Raw genomic sequence first — 21,397 nt, forward strand, 5'->3', positions numbered from 1 at the left:
GGGGCACAGTTTCTTCATTTTATAAAATGATGAAACCCCCAGGGAACCTTTCAGCATTAAAAAATACTTAAGTGTTTATATAAATTTTAAAGGTTTGTGAAGAATTTTATGTATAATATTCCATTTGAATCTCATAACACCCATATGGGACAAGTTATAAGATTATTATCTCCATGTCACAACTGAAGAAACTAAAACTGAGAGAGGGGAGGTGACTTGCCCAGGATCATAAAGCTAGTAAATATATAAGGCAAGATTTATCACTCAGGATTTTCTGATTCCAAATCTAACATTAATATATTCCCAGAGGCATGCGTCAATTAGAGGCTGAGCAGGAGGGTTGTTATTTAGTCATTTCAGTTGTGTCGACTTTTTTATGACCTCATTTGGGGTTTTCTTGGCAAAGATTCTTGGAGTATTTTGCCATTTCCTTCTCCAGCTCATTCTGCAGATGAGGAACCAAGGCAAACAGGGTTAAATGTCTTGCCTAGAGTTACACAGAAAGTGTTTGAAGCCAGATTTTAACTCAGGTAGATGAGTCTTCCCAATTCCAAGCCTGGCACTCTATCCACTGAGCCACCCAGAGCACACTATGTTAAGCACTTTACAAATATTCTTATTTGATCCTCACAACAACCGTGGGATGGAGGTACATAAACCGAAGCTGGCAAAGGTTAAGTGTGAATGCCTAGGGGTCAAAGCTCCTAAATATTTGAGGCCAGATTTGGACTCAGGTCTTCCCAATTCCAAGCCCAGAACTCCCGCCTCTGGGCTGCCTACCTGTTGTAGAGAACTTTTTCCTGAGGTGCTCAAGGCTTTTAGATGTGAGGTCTGGATGGTTAAAGGTTCTGCAGTGTGCTCAGCAGAAGAGGCCAATGGAATAGAAGTTTCAGCATTTAAGATTCACATACTCTGCTACACCAAAGTGGGGAACTGGGTCAATGAGTTATTTAAGCAATGCCCTCCACAGTAGAGCCAAGATAAGAAATCCTATCTCCTGTCGTCTTTAGTCACTAGGTCACTAAACTCCATGCCTTTTTAGAATCATAATGGGAGTTTATAAGAATCAAATGAGTTCTGCTTTGCTTACCCTATTTTTTCATGCTCATAACTGACATTTAGCTTTTTTTTAAATTTGAATAAATGTGAGATTTATAAAGTTAAAAGTAATCCTTAATAAATCCCCAAAGCACAGAAAGAATACTGAAGAAATAGACAGCCATGCCAACAATTCCTATCTAGAAACAACAGCTTACATGAAGGAAAGTCTCCCAATCTCACTGTTTGCTCAACTTTTGGGTTGTGGTAGGAAATGGGCCACTTATCTCCTGGGGAAAGTGGCCATGTGAAAAACCCAGAATAAAAGTCTCTTCTGTTTTCTGGAGATATATTGCTTATGTTTCAAAATGTAGTTGGTGATAACTGGCATTCATTATTACACCTCCAAGCTTATAAGGTGACATCTTCTCTTTGCAGGCTGTGTTTTATAGATTAGATTTATTCTTCTTTACCCTTGAATTTCTTAATCCCTCATTTTTTTCTCTGATAAATCGGAAGTCTCAAGATTCCATTAAATAACACCTAACTGTTGTAGAGTAATATGTCAGGGGAAGATGTGGAAGAGGAAACACAAAGGCGATACGCTGTAATATGATTGTACATTTTGGAGCTTTTTACAAGGACTCCCATTTTCAAATCAATTGACAAGTGTATATATTCAGCATTTATTCCATCAGGGACTATGTTAAGCCTTGGGAATACAAAGAGAAATGGTTCCTGCCCTCAAGACTCATATATTCTAACGAGTCCATTCATCTCATGAACTACATTGCTTCTCTGCCCAATCCAATGTGATAGCTACATCATAAAACTACCCATTTGCCTTAAACTCACACACACACACACACACACACACACACAAAAGTGAGAAAGGAAATATATGGAAACTGAGGTAAGTGAATAATTGCAATGCCAATAGGCAAAATACATGAATATAACTTACTAGTCCCTAATTTCTGCAGCTCTGACAAACCCATTACTAGTAGACAGGGCCTAAAAACCTAAAAACTTTTAATTTTAAACAGCATTTAACAAGCATCTGTTATGGGTTCAATACTCTACTAAAGGCTAGAGGTACAAAGACAAAAAAAAACCACTTCCTACAAAAACTTTCCTCTGCCCATCAAATTATCTCACTACAGGCGGAACTGTTGTAGTAAGGTCATCAAAACATCAGCTTAAAAAAATGTATGGAGAATTATAAGACAGAAAAAATAAAACCAGTAGAACATTACAGCATTGCTTTTTCCATCTTAGCTGCACTGCATTTGAATTTTAAACAGTACTTCTTAGAATTATGTTCCTTTTTTTAAACATACATTTTACTAGAAAAGACATATTTCCAACCCATTTTCCCAATGTTCCCAGTTCCACAGGTGATATATCCTAAAGCTGAATTATACTTGTAAGAAAAGTCTCTCAGACTCACCGGTCATTCCCATGTGGAAGCTACATGCTGGCAAGCAGCTCATATCAAGCACATAAAACAATCCACTCTGGGTGTAGTAAATCATTCTGTGAGCTGCCTCCTCCTACATTCATTGCACTTGTGAAGATTCCCCTAAATTTGGATGCAGTGACATGGAACACAGCCAATAAGCTACACAGCAGTTACCAAACAGCTGCAAATCCATACTTATTTTATCATTTGTGCATACAGTACAAAAACACGTACATATTCAGAGCCAAGAGAAGACATTTTGGCTTTACTCATGCTGGTCAAAGCCAAAAGTCAGATTTCATTAAAAAGTCTTAAATGTTTCCCCTCCTGACATTATTTCCTAATCATGCAATGTTAAAAAATAAAAGTCGTTAAACTTTTTGTTTTTAGAGCTGAAAACTGAATTCCAGAGAAGTAAAATGATTTGCCAAAGATGACATAGTAATAGGCGGAGTCAGGATTTGAATTCAAGTCTGGTGACTACAAGTTCAGCATTCGTTATAACCTTAAGAATCTTATTAGTATTTTATCGAGTTCTACAAAGTATATGTGTTACATGCCTTAAAGAGTCATAAAGTATTTTATCTATAGACTAATTTAGATATTAATGGTATTTTTATTACATTGGTAAAACTTAGCCAAAAACATTAACTATTTCAGTATTTATTTAGGTTTTTCTTTTTTCTATCTGACTGTTTATAATTATTTCTTTGAGACTTTTATATGCACTGGTAGCTGGTCTTCAAGACTCTTCTGCATATTTAAATTATTTTAAATGTAATTACTTGTTCTATAATTTCCCCCCTGGTTTTTGCTAACAATATACATACATTTAGTGATTTTGTATATTCACTTTATATTCTGCTACCTTACTGAAATGATTATTATTCCAATTAATTTTTCATTACTCCTTTTTTCTTTAAAAATAATTTTATCAGGTAAAATCTGTCTTCTCACTATCCTCTCCCTTTCCTTACACCCCCTTTCTACTGTGAAAATGAGAAAAATAAAACCTATCACAAACACGTTATAGAATATCATAACATTTTCACATTGATCATGCCAAAGAAAAATGATCTCATTCTGTGTGTTATGAGTCCTTCACCTATCAGGAGTTGAGAAGTATGTTTCATTAGTCTTCTAAAATTGTGGTTGGTCATTGTGGTTGGTCATTGTTCTGATAAGAGATCAGCATAATTGTATTCCAACAAATTTGTATATCTTAGCTTGTTTGTCCATGGGCAGTCCTCAGATTGCAATTTGTTGCTACCACAAGGAGCTATAAATATTTGGGGGTATCTTTAGTTTGTTTTGCTTAAGAAAAATAGCTCTCTTAATGTTGGTTTCCTCAAATTCCACCTCACCCCTTATCCCATTTCCCTACTGAGTAAAATTTATTTATGTATTCAACTCTGTGTGTATAGTCAGGGACAGCATTGTGAGTGTTGGTATTCCCATTGTGATCTAATTCAGGGTAATGTTCTGTAAATTCCTGGATTGGATTTGAGTAAAAGAAGACTGAACTAAAGTCCCTACCAGTCAGGTGGAATGTTTGGTTGCTTCAGAGTAGCAGAACTATAGTTTCCCTTTTTTGTCAAAAATTCCTACCTCAGATATTTCTTTACAGACTGGTCTAGATGTTGGAAATGAGATCCTTGCTCTGGACCTAGAATCTGAGCCACACTATTGTTGCTGGAAATAAATTTTAGCTTCCTCCTTCTTTATGGATATATTGCCTAAGGACCCCTAACTGGGAACTCTCTTATGCAGAACCCTTGAATCTACGATTGGATACTGGGTAATAGGTAAAATAGTAAATGGTCATTTCATACCTGTCTCCATCACAGTGCCCTAATATGGTTTTGGATTGCCTCTTTTTCTGGAGCATACCTTCACTTTGGGCACTATGGGATATGCTTCTGGCTTGACCCCAGATCCGAAAGTCCAAAAACATTCCTGCTGTAGAAAATGGATTACCTATCACTTTTCTAGATTCCTTGGTTCCTACTCTTCTGCCATTTTGTTTCTTCCTTTAAGGTGTTTTTTTTTTTTAAATCTGTTTTTGAGACTGATTCTCCCTATGTGGGAAGTACTCCCTAGGTGGGAAGTAAAATGGCCACTCATAGACCTGATCCCATCGTTGAATGGCAAAGAAGTTCTGACTGCTCCATTTTCCACCTGAGCCTGTTTACCTCTCCTTAGTCAGCCTGGCAGCTCCTTAATCCTGAGGGCTTACCAAACTGATGTCAAGAAGTGTTGATGCCCAGTGGCTCTAGCCCTACTTCAAACCTCAGAACTCCTAAATTCACATCATCCACTAGCTTCCATGTTGCCAGTAGCAGGGATTACAGGTATTCACCACTATGTCTGGCTCAAGGTTAACTTTAAGTCATCTGCAGAGATACAATCTTGCCTGTATGTTACTGAAATGTTTAATTTCTTGCTCATAATTTATTTTTGGAGCAAAGATTTCTAGCATTGTGTCAAAGAGAAATACGTATTTTTATTTTTCCCCTGAAATTATTAGGAATGTTTTGAGTTTGGATAAATGCTTTCAATAATAAGAAAGGGTCCTTCAATGTTAATGGTTGTTAGTATTTTTAAGTACAATGAATGTTATATTTTCTAAAAGGCTTTCCCTACATCTAAAGATATAATAATGTGACTTCTTTTCTAATTTTTATCATTAAGTATACTATTTTCCTAATGTTGAACCATACCCGAATATCTAGGACAGATAGAATTTGGTCAAAATGAGTAACATATTTGATATGCTGATTTAATTTCTTTGCTAAAAGTATATTTGAAATCTTTGCATCGATATTCATTATTACATTAATCTATAATTCTATTCTATATACATCCTGGTTTGAATATTAGAACCATATTTTTCAGTTTGATAAGCTTTTTCTTTTAAAAAAGATGAGTATAGCATAGAAATTAATTTTTAAAACATATTCAAAAATTCATTTATAAATCCATCTGGTTTGAATGGGGTTTTCCTTTGATAGCTCACCTATGGCTACTTGCTCTGTTTCTCTTAACTGAAACTTGGTTCTTTAGGAGCTCTATTTATTGTTTTACTAACTGTGATATTTTTAAAAAGTTATTCATATATTTTCTTTTAATTCTGTTTTTCTGGTATATCATTATATATAATAATTTTGATAATCCTGATTTCTTTACTTGTTTTAAATTTACTTTAATTCTTATTTTAGCAATTTAATTTTTCACTATCCTTTAAATTCTAATTATTTTACAGAATTTTGTGAATAATAGAATTTGAGGGTTGGGAGGGTTATCAATGGTTATCTAGTCCAACTTATACTTAAAAAACATCCCCACTATCTGTGGGAAAATCTGCCATCTCTCCTTGATACTATAACTAAATTTTATTTCTTGTAACTTCCCATCATTGCTCCTTGTTTTGCCCTCTGAGTCACTCAGAACAAGTCTAGTATCTCTTATACCTGAAAGTCAATAATTAGTCAATAAACATTCATTAAGTTCATATTATATACCAGGCACAGAGTTTAGTGTACAACTTTTCAAATACTTGAAGATCATGTTCCTTCCCTCTCCTCCATCAAGTACTAAATTCAATTTAATATAGTTTATCAGTTTTTAAGTATTAAAACAATGCTTTATTTAATTCAGAATATTTAAACATTTCAAATTTTATTTCTCTCATTTGTAGATATTTTGTCTGAACTTATTTTGGGATGGTAACATAAATGACTTTTTTGGTTTCTTTGCATGCTTAATTAATTTAGCTTCTTCCCCTCCCCCCCCACCCCCATTCTGTTAATATACTGCTTTTACTGCATCCCATACATTTTGGCAATTTATTGTTTCTATTACAATGTCTTTGATATTATTCTTTTTGTAAATTTGTACTCTCAATCAATTCAATTGTAGTCCTCATTTATGTTCAAATATTTTGCTCATTGTTCTTCATTAATTACTATTTTAATTGTATTATGGTTTGTAAAAGATATGTACCAGATTTCCACATTTACTTATGATTTTTATGACCTAATACATGATCAATTTTTGTAGAGGTACCATGTGATAATGGGAAAAAAGTATTTAATATTCCTGTTTCATGAAAACTTAGAGAGGAGAGTACACAAGAAGAGGGTGGCAGACAGTGTCAAGGTTGCAGAACTTGAGGAATGAAAAGGGGAATTAGATTTGGTAATTATGGAATCATTGGTAACTTTGGAGAAAGAGTTTCAGTTGCATAATGAGACTGGAAGGTGGATGGCAGTTTCCAGGTTTTTCTGATCTCATCCTGTTGATCATTACTTATGGAATAATAATATTCCATTACAACCACATACCATAACATCCAATCCCCAACTGATATACACCCTTCCTCCCCAGTTTCTAATTGCCACTTGCCACCTCAAAAAGTTACTAAAATATTTTTGTATATTTGTATTTTCCCTTATTTCTGATAATTTTAGGATATAGATACAGAAGTGGCATTGCTGGGTCAAAGGTATGCATAGTTTTATGGCCTTTTGGGCATGGTTTCATATTGTTTCCCAGAATGGTTGTATGATTTCACAAATCCATCAACAGTCAATTAGTGTCTCCTTTTTCCATATCCCCTCCAATACTTATCATTTTGCTTTTTAGTAATATTAGTAAATCTGATAGATGTAAGGTGGTATCTCAGAGTTGTTTTAATGTACATTTCTCTAATCATTTTTTCATATGACTATAGATAATTTAACTTCTCCATCTAATAACTCCCTATTCATATCCTTTGACCATTTATCAGTTGGGGAATGCTTTTTATTCTTTTTTTTTAAATGGGAATTTTTTATTTAATTAATAAATTTAGAATATTTTCCATGGTTACATGATTCATGTTCTTTCCCTTCCTCCCCCAACCCCCCTTCCATAGGCAACACACAATTCCACAGGGTTTTGCATGTATCATTGATCAAGACCTAATTCCATATTATTGATAATTGTACTAGGGTGATCGTTTAAAGTCTACATCCCCAATCATATCCCCATCAACCCATGTGTTCAAGTAGTTGTTTTTCTTCTGTGTTTCTACTCCCACAGTTCTTCCTCTGAATATGGATAGCGTTCTTTCTCATAAGTACCTCAGAATTGTTCTGGATCCTTGCATTGCTGCTAGTAGAGAAGTCCATTATGTTAGATTGTACAACAGTGTATCAGTCTCTGTGTATAATGTTCTCCTGGTTCTGCATCAATTTTTGGAGGTCATTCCAGCTCACATGGAATTCCTCCAGTTCATTATTCCTTTGAATGCTTTTTATTCTTATAAATTTTACTCAGTTCTCTATATATTTGTTAGAGACAATTGCTATAAATTTCCTCCCCAATTGTTGCTTCCCTTCTAATCTTGGTTGCACTGATTTTGTGCGTACAGAAACTTTTTAATTTAATGTAGTCAAAATTATCTATTTCATTTGTTTTTGATAATGTTCTTTATGTCTTTTGGTTATAAAGTCTTCCCTTATCTCTAAGTCTGACAGGTAAACTTTTCTATGCATCCTTTATTTCTAGATCAAGTATCCATTTTTGCTTTATCTTGGTGGATGGTATGAGCTGTTGGTTCTATCTCTAGTTTCTGCTATAGTGTCTTCCAGTTTTCCTAGCAGTTTTTATTAGTGGTTCTCCCCACCAAAAGATTGGGTTTTGGGGTTTATTGAACACTAGGTTACTATGGTTGTTAACTACTGTGGATTGATTATCTAACCTATTCCATTGATCCACTATTCTAGTGCAATAGCTTTCTGAATGATTTCTATGTCTCAAGTCACTTGCTAAGCCAATCTATCCTCCTTCACTCAGCTGACAAAATGACCTTCCTAAAGCTCAAATCTGATGTCACCCTCCTCCCTACTCCATTCAATAAACTCCAGTGGCTCACTATCACCTCTAGGATCAAATATAAAATCCTCTGATATTTTAAGACTTTCATAATCTCTTTTCCTCAGACTTTTCTAGTTTTCTTACTCTTCATTAACTCCCATATACCCCTGTAATCCAGTAATAATGCCTCTTTGCTGTTTCTCACACAAGACAATATATTTCTCATTTCCACACATTTTCACTAGCTGTCCTTTGCCTGGAATGCTCTCCCACCTCACATATTTTTTCCTAAGTTCCTTCAAGTCTGACCTACAATCTAATCTTTTACAAGAAATCTTTCCTGAACCCTCTTATGTTAGCTAATGCCTTCCGTGTCTTTGATTGTCTCTAGTTTACCCAGAATATATCTTGTTTGTACACGGTATATGTTATTTGCATATAATTATTTGCATTTTGTCTTCCCAATTATCCTGTGAGTTCCTTGAGAGCAGGGACTATCTTTTGTCTTTCTTTTTATCTCCAATGCTTAGCACAAGGCTTGGCATATGTAAGTTGCTTGTCGACTCACTGTCTAAATCATGTATGTATTCTGACACAGTGATACTGCTACTACCCCTAAGAGATCAAAGTAAGCTTTGAAAAGGACCCATATGTACAAAAATAACTATAACAACTTTTTTTCTAGTGTCAAAGAACCAATAACTCATTGGGTATATACCAATCTGGAAATGGCTAAAAATTATGTTATATAAATATAATTACTGTGTTATAAGAATTTATGAGAGTTGCAAAAAATCTGGGAACATTTGTATGAAATGAAGGAAATAGATGTGAACAAAATTAGGAGAATAATTTATAAAACAGCAATATTATAAGGCTAAAGGACTAAAGAAAGATCAGATAAATGCCATGATCAATCACAATTTCAGAGGGCAGATGATGAAGCATGCTATCCATCTTCAGACAGAAAGAGTGATAGCCTTGAAATACAAAATGAGAAATACTTTTGAATGTAGTCAGTGTAGGGATTTGTTTTGATGATTCACTATGCTTATTTGTCACAAGATGTTTTTGTTTTTGTTGTTGTTGTTGTTGAGGTGGTAAGGAGATAGCAATTAGAGAAGGTAGTCCCTACCCAAAATAAGAAAAAAGGTCAGAAGGAATTAAAGACAAGACAACTTGGAAAGTTACATGATGAATTTATAATAACTTTTTAAAAAGCAGGGTCTGCATGATATAAATTCATAATTATATGTATAATGTTCTTTCATTCCACAATGTATATGTAAATACTTGCTTTATTGAATATTTATTAAATTAAGACTAAAAAAGAATATAGAAAAAAGAAAAAACAAAATATCTTCTCTATAGAAATAAAACATATAGCCTGATCCTCAGCCAGTTTTAGAGGGAGCTTTGTTTCAAATCAAGTATTAAAATATTTATTTTGTACAGTCTTCTTAAATGAAGATCAATTGAAGTAATAGTTGTAAAAGTACTTAGCAGTGTCTAGCACATAGTAGGAGCTTTTTAAATGCCTGTTCCATTTCCTCTCCTCCCCTTATTTTCCCTTTATTCTTAGAAGAGAAATCTGTAGGAAGTTGGACATTTAACTTTCTTGCATCTGGAACCCAGATGCCAAAAGCACAGAAACCAGTCTTGATCCTTTAATTAAGGGGTTAAAATTAGAGGAGACACTTCATGGAATTACACTTCCAAACACCAAACTTTGAGGAGTTTTATTCTGCCAATGGAACAGATCACTGTAATCTCCCTCTCATTGTACTTTTCCAATTTTAATCATCCAGTTAGCCTCCTAACAGAGTGCAAGTGAAACAGTCATACTACCTCCTGATGAATACTCATCCCTATTATTATCATCCCTACTCCTCCCTAGTCCCATTGTAATCCAATTCAGTCACTGCCTAGCCCATCCTATTATCTTTTTTGGAGTCCCCAATCTATTGCTCAATTTATTGCTCAGAAACTCTCCTACATCTGTGAACTTTTGGACTGATACTTCCATCTACTCATTGTAATAAAAATCTCTCTCCTCAGGCTACCACATCCTTTGTAATCATCTTGACCAATGGCTACTCCTCCATCTTCACTATTTTTGTTTTCGATAGAATCATTCGCCCTATCTCCCAATTTTTAGCCTTGAGTCTAACGTTTCATTTCATATCTTTCATAGCCATTCAATCTCAAGGTTATGGTTTTTAGAAAAAAAATTTGGAGGGTAGGAACTTTAGGTAGTTTTTGTTTTTGTCTTGGCACCATTAGCACAAAGCATGGTACCTGGTATATAGTAGATGCTTAATGTTTATTGACTTGACTAGAAACTATTTTTAAAACAGTGGATTTTGAGCATTTTGAAAGGAAAGCAATGAGTCCCAAGAACTACCACAGATTCATCAACAAGAAGTTTTGCCAGGATAACTCTTACTTTGTTTTTGGACAGTCAATAGACTACAGAAATGCTGCGAAAACATCTTTGTAAGATATTTGAGAAAGTCTTTCATGATATCCTTATGATGGATCAAATGGAGATATAGCAAATGGGATATAGGATCAGAGTATGATAGATTTATGGCTAAAAGAGACTTCAAAGATCATACAGTCCAACATTTTCATTTTTTATATGAGGAAATTAAGGCCAAGAAAGGTGTGGGCTGGGTGATGATTAATGTGAAAAAGATCTAGAAGTTTCAGTAGACTGAAGATTCAGTATGAGTCACCAATGTGACAGTAGTCAATAAAGCTAAAGTGCTCTTATGATGATTTAATAAAATCATAGTATTTAAAATACTTAAGCTGATAATCTTGCTGTATGTGGTCTAAGCTAATAAGACACATCTGTAATGTCATATTCAATTCTGAGACTGCATTTCTGGAAGTAATTGGTAAATTAAAGTACATACAGAGGAGGGCATCTAAAAAAAGGTAAGGAGACCATGTCTTATACAGATGGTTCAAGGACCTGCCTGAAGAAGGGGAGAGCAAAGGGAACTGGGTGAGGAAGAGATATAATTGCTTTACTTCAATATTTGAACTTTTGTTCCTAATGGTATTTTTTAAAGTATTATTTCAGATCAAATTATGAACTGCACACAAGTCTTACCCTATTAAGGCGGCTACTTTCATAGAAAGTGATATCCATTTAGCACAGTACCTAATGGAAAAATTATGAAGAAAAGATATCATTCAAAAACATTTGTCCGCAAAGCATACCATGATTGTCAATTGGTTTTAGCCTAGGGACACAATCTGGCCAGATATGGAGGCTTGGAACTGGACTGATTCACATCTGTAGTATAAAACTCTTTTGTTTTGGGATAACTAAAAGTGTGTCGAAAGTAACAAGAATCTGGTAGTCCAGTTTGGTCTCTAGTCTTCTCTACTTCCTTAAATTCACATTTAGGAGTACCAGAATCCCTCGATTGGCAATTATCCACTGCTAGGTCTAACCTGACTAAGCCTCCAAAGTTCCTTTGCTTTGAACCACAGCTACAGAAGGTGGCTGGGGACAACTAGGTGGCTCAGTAGATGGAGAGCCAGGCTTAGAGACAGAAAATCCTGGGTTCAGATATGGTCTCAGTCACTTCCTAGCTGTGTGACCCTGGGCAAGTCATTTAACCCCCATCGTCTGACCATTACCACTCTTCTGCCTTGGAACCAATAAATAGTATAGAGTCTAAGATGGAAGGTAAGGATTTTTTAAAAAGAGTAGGCTGACTTTGCCAGTGGAATATGGAGGGGGCTTGTGGCAGAAGGAAGAGACATTTATCTCATTGTACTTTTTTCATGACTTCATCAATGTCCACTGAATTCAGGGCTTCTGTACTGGATGGAGGAGAAGAAGAAAAGGGAACAACACAAATATTTTGGTTTGAAGCTTGAATAGTCAAGCCAGGAAATATTCTTCGAATATTTTTATTAATTATTAATTTATGGTGATAGAAAGGAAGCATGAGAATCAGCCTGCTTAGGTAGATGAGGTCTGTAAATGGCATTCTTTCCATATACCACTTACCTGGCAAGTTCTTGAGAATAGTTTTGTAAACTCCTAGGAGATTTTAATGTTGGAATTAATGTCATTTAACCTTGTTCTTGTGCTTTTACACCAAAGTTCATAAAAAGAGAAAGAGAATATTGATCCATAATGAAAATGTTATTTCTCTCTCTGGTACTGCCAGGGATTCTAGGTGTTAAAGAGAGTTGGACAGCCAGGGATCAGTTTCATTTATATACCCTCTTTAGCAATTTAACGGATGCTGCGGATCTATGCTACCAATGATTTAAGTGGGGAAGGACTGTAAAAGCAAGAGGCAAATAGCATCAAATAGCTCCATATCACTGCTAAATGCACTGCAGCAAGAAAATTGCTCTTTTAGGGACTGCACCAGCATACTACTTTCATAATACCTACTCCATCAATGAGGGCCCCTACGTGAATGAGGTTACAATCCCCATGCAAATATCAAACTCATTATATGGTAAACAGCTAACTCCCAGTCTAGTCATCTGACCTTTATAGCAATGTTTTTAGTAGAAAGAGCAAGATGTTGGTGCACCAAATACTTTATCATAAAAAGAAATAACGGAGGTCACTTATTGATGTCTTCCCCACAAACAGATTGAGTGGTAGTCTTAATTTCACAACCTCAATAATATTTAACATTATTAGTGGATTCAAAGAGCTTATCTTAATAATTCCAAAATATGAAGACATAATTGATTCATTTTTGTGGTCTTTTAAAACATATAATATAATAGAGACTCTGAAATGGTAATGTTACAAATGTATCGATACACACGCAACTCATTTATTTATTTTGTTCCAGACCTATGATCTAATCAGTGTGCACCGAATCAGAGAATTTGAGAGTTGGAAGCAATCTTTTTTAACCATGTGGGAAAAAAAAAGATCCAAGAAGAATATATCCAACAAGTGATTATCCAGCCTCTGCTTAAAGAATATCTATTGGGAACACATGGTATGGAAACTCTACCTATCAATGCAGATCATCAATTCCTTGGTAACTATAGTCTTAGTTTTCTGTTATTTTTGTTCAATCATTTACTTGAATTTGACTTAGTTTTAGTCAATCGAACAGTATCTGGCAGAGACTGGATATGAATCCAGGTCTTCCTAACTCTGAGGATATCCCCCTATCATATATGTATATGCGAATACATATGCATCATATACATAGTGTGTGTTAGTGTGTGTGTGTGTGTGTGTGTGTGTGTGTGTGTGTGTGTGAGAGAGAGAGAGAGAGAGAGAGAGAGAGAGAGAGAGACTGACAGACAGACAAATAGACAGACAGACAGAGAGAGTAGATGGTTTACCAGGATGTGGCTGCTGAGTATGCTACAGCTTCTTAGCTATAGATAAGAGTTGGGTGGCAAGTAAATACTAGGAAAGCACCCTTGAAAAGAGCTCATCAAGCCTTCACCCCAGAAATACTTGTCTTCCATGAATACTCTGTATTTCCTGTGGTTAACAGGTTGAGAATAACCAACTTCAGTGAATTAGGGTTGCATCTACCCCAGGAATGGAAGGGGAAGATGAGAACAATTTAATTCCAATAGTCACAAAGACAGTAGAAGCAGGTACTGTGGAATTCTTAGTTTGGTTAAATACTGAAGAAGCCAAAGTCATCCTCTGCAATCTGAGCTACCAACAGTCTTGACTATCATGACTTGAAGAGAGGCTGACAACTTTGGTTACTCTGCTTCACTTAAATCCAATTTATATGAGAGTCAAAAGTTATCACCAATGATGTCATTTTGGTCCTTTTCAAATATGAAGAACAAGCAGCAACCAAATAATGTATGAAAGGCCAATGATACCACAAGTATCTTTAATTTTAACTTTTGAGCAATTGGGTGAGGAATGGAAGGTATATATTATTATACTGTTTGACATGAGGAAGAAGGAAGGAAGGAAGGAAGGAAGGAAGGAAGGAAGGAAGAAAGGAAGGTAGAAGTTACTAACATACGAGACAGAAAAACCAGGCCTTGGTTGTGCTGGTAATTTTTTGTGACCTTGAGAATGACACTTATGCTTTGGTTTTCTCATCTGTAATATGTAGGGTCTGAAGTGGATGAAAGTTAAGAGTTTTTTCAGCCCTAAGAGCCTAATTCCAGGTAGCTTAGGACAATGGGATCATAAAGTGAGAACTAAAATAAACTTTTGATATTGGGTACAAATCCACATTTTACAGATGAGGAAACTTAACTTCAAAGGAAGTGAAATGACTCATAATGGGCCACAGAAATAGTAAGTTGTTGAGGTATGAAACAAACTCAGGTGGTTGTAACTCTAAGTATGGAGCTTTATCTGCAATATCAAGTTGCTTCTGAACCTGCTAAGGACACAGCGCTATATTCCAATATTGTTGTGGCCAAAATCTAGGTCTATTCACTCCTTATACACTTATTAAAATAATTATATACACAATAAATTCATTTGAAATACTAATAATAAATGTAGAGTGATTTCATTTGAGTTTTAGCAAGTATAATCCTAAATTCACCTTCCTTCAAATCTGGCCCCAGATACTTACTAGTTCTATGACCCTGGACAAGTCACCTAACTCTATTTGCCTTGGTTTTCTCATCTATAAAATGAGCTAGAGAAGAAAATGGCAAACTACTTCCAGTTTCTCTGCCAAGAAAACTCCAAACCAGGTCACAAAGAGTTGGACACGAATAAAAATAAATGACCCAAAATCCTTAACTAAAACAAACTTTGCAATCCAAAATAAAAAAAAAAAAGTTCACACTACCTGAGGCAATGTAAGAACAATAGAATGCTTATGAAGGAACATGTTACTTCCTTTCAAATAATCCCCAACACCTATTACTACTTAGGATGTAACCTAGGACCTTTATGAACTTTATTATGCCAGAAATCTACAGAAACAACTTTCTAGGGAGCTGAGAGAGGTGGAAAACTGTTTTCCCATTAACAAGTAATTCATCTACAGAGCATCCACATAAAAGAATCCAAAAGAATAAGCCTTGAGGTTGATGATAAAAATGAAATAATGTATATAAATACATTTTGCAAACCTTAGAGTCCTATATAACTGTCAGCTATTATTAATCATCTGGTTCCCACCTACCTTTCCAGTCTTATTTCTCCCCTTCATTTACTCTGTTCCAGTCAAACTTGCCTGCTAGCTATTCCCTGGACCCCATTCCATCTCCTGCCTGTTGACCTTTACACTTCCCTACACCTGGGCTGCCCTGCCCCCTAACCTCCACCCCTTGGAATTCTACTTCTTATAAGACATAGATTAGTAATGCAACAATTACACAGTGCTTTAAAGTTTGAAAATTGCTTTACATTTACTATCTTATTCTACCCTTATAACATCCTTGTGAGGTATAAAATATAATATATACGTACATATACATATACATATATACCATTATTGGGCTCATCTGATAGATGAGGAAACTGAAAGGCACATTAAGTAGGGGCAGCTGGGTGGCTCAGTAAATGGAGAGCCAGGGTTAGAGATGGGAGATCTTAGTTTCAAATCTGACCTTAGACACGTTCTAGCTATGTGACCCTGGATAAGTCACTTAACCCCAATTGCCTAGCCCTTACTATTCTTTTTGCCTTGGAACTAATACCTAAGACAGAAGGTAAGAAATTAAAAAAAATTAAAAAACTTGCCTAGGGTTACAGATAGTAAATAACTATGGTAAGATTTGAAACCAGGTCTTCCTCACTCCAAGTCCAGCACTTGCTGGATTATTCCCTACCCACTATGCCTCTTAAATTTTTATAAAGTTCGTTATATACAAAAGAACTGTGAAATACTTAAGGACACATATTCAGGAAATGGGAATTTCTCTTTCATGTGTCTCAGCTCCTAAACACATTACTTATAACTCTTCCCAGATATGATTTCTCTCTTCTTAGACCTCTAAGAGCACCTTATTTGACTTTGCTTAAAGACTTAAAAGATTTCATTTTGTTTTCTATTTATTCATATGTATAATGTTTCCCTTGCTGGATTGCAAACATCCTAGAAGCTGAAAACATGTCTTATACATTTTTGTATTCTTTCTTTACCAATGCTTATTAAATATATTTTAGGATTACAACAAAAATACAATTGATTAACATAAATACAGGGACATTATCTACAATAGCAGAAAACAGATCTGGTCAGCAACCCCAGGACAGGAACCCCACAACCCCCCATGATGGTGAGATATTCCATTTCAGGAAATTAATAGATCCTATTCCTTCCTATGAGGCTTAAATAAAGTAACCTCCAACACAATAGGAAATGAAGAGGAGGGAAACGAATTAGGAAGGTCATTTCAGTTGAGATTCTCCAATGTCTTTTATTTCACTTAAAAAATGTTTACCTCATAGCTCTAGTTACAAAAAAACTTGGCAATAATTAGAACTGCAATGAATATTCTTTCTCATTTCATTTAAATAAAAGTTCCCCAAAGCCTCGAGAAGCTTCCATTCTACTGGGGAGATGCTGCAGATAAAGCTGTGGACCCTGTGAAAGCCTGGCTGAACTTCACCACTCCTGGACTTGGGACTTTTGCTTGCAGCAGAATGTCCGAAGTGCAGCCCTCCCTCATATCTCTTATTCTCCTCCTCATAGTCAAAAATCCCAGGCTCTCCCTCCAGCCTTCTTGAATGCAGCAGAAGCTACTCCAAGGAAGAATATACTTATGCTTTACTCATTCTTACAAGAGAATATTTTCTTTCTTGTTACTGTACCCAGCAGCCAGAATGCTTATCTATTAAACAAGAGCAAAGTTTCCTGATTTAAAAAAAAATAGGGGAAGGACAATCAGCACAATATCTGGCATGCATTGGGCCCTTGATGCTTATCTACTGATTGCCTATACTTGTCAATGGCAGGTAGGTGGTACAAGCGAACAAAGTACCCGGTCTGAAGTCAGGAAGATCCGAGTTCAAATGTAACTCAGATACTTCCTAGCTATGTGATCCTGTGCAAGTCACTGAACCCTGTTTACCTCAGTTTCCTCTTCTGTAAAATGAGCTGAAGAAGGAAATGGCCAACTTACTCTGGCATCTTTTGCTGAGCAAACCCCAACTGGTGTCACAAAGAGATGGACAAGACTGAAATGATTGAACAACAAAATATGTGTGAATACCAGTTCTGGCTCAGAAGCCCAAGAATTCCACTAAATTGTACTGTTTCAGGGGCAGCATTTTGGAGGGAACAGAGAGCTGACCTTGAAACCAGGAATATCTAGATTCTTAATTCATCTCTGACGCATCCTGACACGTATGACCATAGGCAAGTCACAGCCTCTCTATGTTTAGTCAGCTCTAATTCTATCATTTACAGAGAAGGTGTAGACAGGATCCAGGTGGAAGGAATTTCCTCCCTCAGCAGTTCCCAGGACCAATGAGATCACAGGTCCAGTCTTTATTCCTATCCTATAACCATAAGCTTGGGTGGGTCCTCTCTTATCTCTACTCAAATTCCTTTCTCTATGACTTTCTCTATGACTCTTCTGCTCTCAAAAAGGTCTCCCTGGATCCTATTCCAGTCTTTTTAGGATGTAACCTGTCTTGGCCCCTAGATTCATTCTCATCTGTGCTATATTCCCACACTGATAGAACTAAAAGGAAGAGGTTTCCACACCATCAAGTTATAAGGTATGCTTCATCTCCTTTTAGAAACAAATAACAAAACGAGGGCCAAAGACTCGTAGAGCTTGTGTGATTTAGTCAACAAGTACTTATTAAGAATTTCCTCTATGCTAGACACTGAGAGCAAAAAGCATCATCTTTGCCCTCAAGCACCTCATAGTTTCTGGATTTAGAAATGAGACAATAACACAAAACATTGCTCTACTTTGTGAAGACACAATTTTCAGAGCCTCTTTTCACTGCCCCTCTGAATAGGAATTTGTAATGAAAAAAAAATCAAAATATACAGTCAGTGCATTTACCATAATGGTAGAGAAACAAACACACAGTCATCTTTATTTTGATTTGTGTCTTCAATAGTTCAGCAACAACATTTAGATAGTATTAACTATACAGAGGATAGGGCTATATTTCCTTTTCTTCAAAGTTAAAAAATATCACTCTCTATTTTTGTATTTTAAATTTATTTATTTGTTTGTTTGCTACATTAAAATCCCCAGCTGATATCCACAACTAAAGAAAGGATGGTGGGAGTAGAAATCCAGAAGAAAACATGATTTATCATTTGTTTATATGAGTATATGATTTGGGTTTTTGGATTTAAAGATTATTCACTTACAAAAATTAACAATATAAAAATAGATTTTGAGTGATAATACATGGAAAACCCAGTGGAAGTACTTGTCAACTCCAGGAGAGGGGAGGGAGACAATAAGAATTATGCAGCCATGGCAAAAAAAAAAAAAATCAAAATAAGTAAATAAATAAAATTGGCAGCTAACTCCATCCCTCTATTCCTCCCTCCCCTTCCCTGCATTAGAGAAAGTATCATTTGATCAAAAGAAATTATATATAAAACGATGTCTTGCTTATATCAGTTGTACCTCTGGAGGTGGTCAAACACAAGTTATTCTTCAAACAATATTTCTGTTGCTATATATATATATAATGAATAACATTCTTTATTGAAAATCTGGAATGCTACAAGGTGATTGGACTAGGGGAAGATGAAGCAAAACAACCATGATAATTTGGGGAAATGCTTGAAGGGTTGGGCAAGATTCTGTGTGGAATGATTAGCTCATCAGTTTACAGCCGCACGCCTCAAATGGCTTTTTAAATGTTGCCATCTGGTGGAGCTCAGGCTCATTGTTTCCTCATTTTCTGCCTTCCTACAAATGAGCCTTAAAGGAACTGGTAGAGAGAAGAATACTAATGTGCCAATAATAAAGAACTGATGGTCAAGAGCACAACCATATCCATACAATGAATATCAAAAGCAAAAAAAGATGAACCTTAAAATTTTTTCTTTAGTTCTCAGTGGCTTAAAAGAGAAAAGAAATCAACTTTCCTCCCCTTAAGTCCCTATTTAGTATTCCCAATTTTTATTCAGTCATTCAACAAGTATTTATTAAAGGCTTCTTATTTGCCAGGCTAGAGACATAAGGGCAAATATGAATTAGTCCCTGCACTCAAGGAGCTTACCAACCAATACTAAACAACTTTAAATGGCTTGGAAAAACCCAATGGCCATCAATCTAGCTAGCTATGGATAGAAAGAGTAAGTCACTGAAGAATATCCTTAACTGAAAAATAATTTTTAATAGATATTTACATTGCCACTGACTTTCTCTGTAACAACTGACTTTTTAAAAAAGTTAGTCATTCAATTCTGCTCGTCTTTAAAAAAATTGATAGCAAGCATCTGAATAAGGTCAGGGGTAGGTTGGAGTCACCTGAGACTGGGACTTAAAAACTTATTAAATTTTCAGTGTGAACATTTACATCTTACAAATCAGTAAATGCTACAAAAATCAGACCTTAATTTTTTTGTTTTATGGATTGTCTACTACTACGACGACTAGCTAATATTTATATGATGCTAATTGCTAAGTCAAGCATTCTGTTAAATAATTTACAATTATCTCATTTGATCCTGTGAGATAATGTAGTATAAGTATTATCTCCTTATTACTAAAATTTTGAAAACAATAATGATAACAATAATAAACATTTATATAGTACTTGTTACCTACCAGATACTAAGCTAAGCACTTTACAATTATTATCTCACTTGATCCTCCCAACATCCCTGGCAGGTAGGTGTTATTATTATTCCTAATTTACAGATAAAAGAAACTGATAGAGGTTAAGGGACTTGGCTCAGTCACACAGATATTAAATGTCTGAAGTCACATTTGAACTCAGGTCTTCCTGACTCCAGGCCTGGAGCTCTATCCACTGGGTATCTCTTTGCCCTTATTAAGAAACTGATGGAGAAAATATTGAGAATGCAAATTAAACTTAAAAGTGTGTCATGTGTATTGTTTTTCCATGAGCTGATTGTTAAAATTTACCAGCCCACCCCTGGATTCTGATCTAAAGCGTGTATGTGGACCTTACCTTAAGCATCCAGGCTCGTTCCCTGGTTGTTGAAATGAAGTACTCCCCTGAGGAAAATGGCACTGCAATAAAAACAGAGATAGAGGAAGAAAGAACAGGAGAATACACATTTTAGTACAATAAGAACATGGGGGAAAACAAAGTCATGTTATGGTGGACAGGGTGTTAGCAGCAATGACAAGGAAACTGGAGAAGTATGTGACAATACACTGATTCAGTTGCAAATACAATAACCCAGTGTTTAATTAATACTAGATATTGAATAGGCCTCCTGGCCATTAGGAGTTAATATATTCTTAGGTATTTGTCAATGGTGATCTAGTTTTCTTTTGCCCCTAATGAACTTAATTTGTACTTTTATCTCCTTTTTAATGAGACCTCTGTTAGTGGTTAATAGTGGTGTTTAACAGAGACTAATAAAAAGGCAGTACTTCTAATATGGTCCCAAATGCCTTTTATAAAATGGAAAATGTTGACTACCAAAAATCTCATTCTGTTTTTCAATGACAAAAAGAATGCTGACCCCAGGATCACCATATCAATAAGAACTGTATTTTTCCAGACCAAACTATACCAGAGGATGAGAGATTATATACATTTTCCGTTAATCAACCATATTGTTCATTTTTATAAAAGAATATTCCATATAAAACCAAAACCACAAAATAAGAACACAAAGTGAAAAATCATATGCTTTGATCTGTTATTCTGATTCAAAGAGTTTTCTCTTTGGAGGCGAATAGCATTCTTTGTCTTAAGTCCCTCAGAATTGTCCTGGATCATTGTATTGTTGAGAGAAGCTGTCCATCACATTTATCATTCCACAATATTGCTGTTACTGTGTTCAGTGTTCTCCTCATTCTGCTTATTTCCCTCCACATTAGATCACGCAGGACTTTCCAGCTTTTTCTGAAATCATCCTTATCATTATTTCTTACAGTACCTAATATTCCACATCACCA

General features: G+C 35.5%; 1 protein-coding gene across 1 annotated transcript in view; it reads right to left on the reverse strand.

The window, feature by feature from the left end:
• Positions 1 to 20,495, reverse strand: part of MAPRE2 (microtubule associated protein RP/EB family member 2) — a 145,671-nt gene extending 125,176 nt beyond the window's left edge. The window contains exon 1 of the mRNA XM_044666402.1: positions 20,436 to 20,495. The gene's annotated coding sequence lies outside the window, so the exon portion shown is untranslated. The remainder of the gene's footprint in view (positions 1 to 20,435) is intronic.
• Positions 20,496 to 21,397: the final 902 nt, after the last annotated feature.

The sequence above is a fragment of the Gracilinanus agilis genome, chromosome 1 (genome assembly GCF_016433145.1).
Source record: "Gracilinanus agilis isolate LMUSP501 chromosome 1, AgileGrace, whole genome shotgun sequence".
Taxonomy (NCBI): Eukaryota; Metazoa; Chordata; class Mammalia; order Didelphimorphia; family Didelphidae; genus Gracilinanus; species Gracilinanus agilis.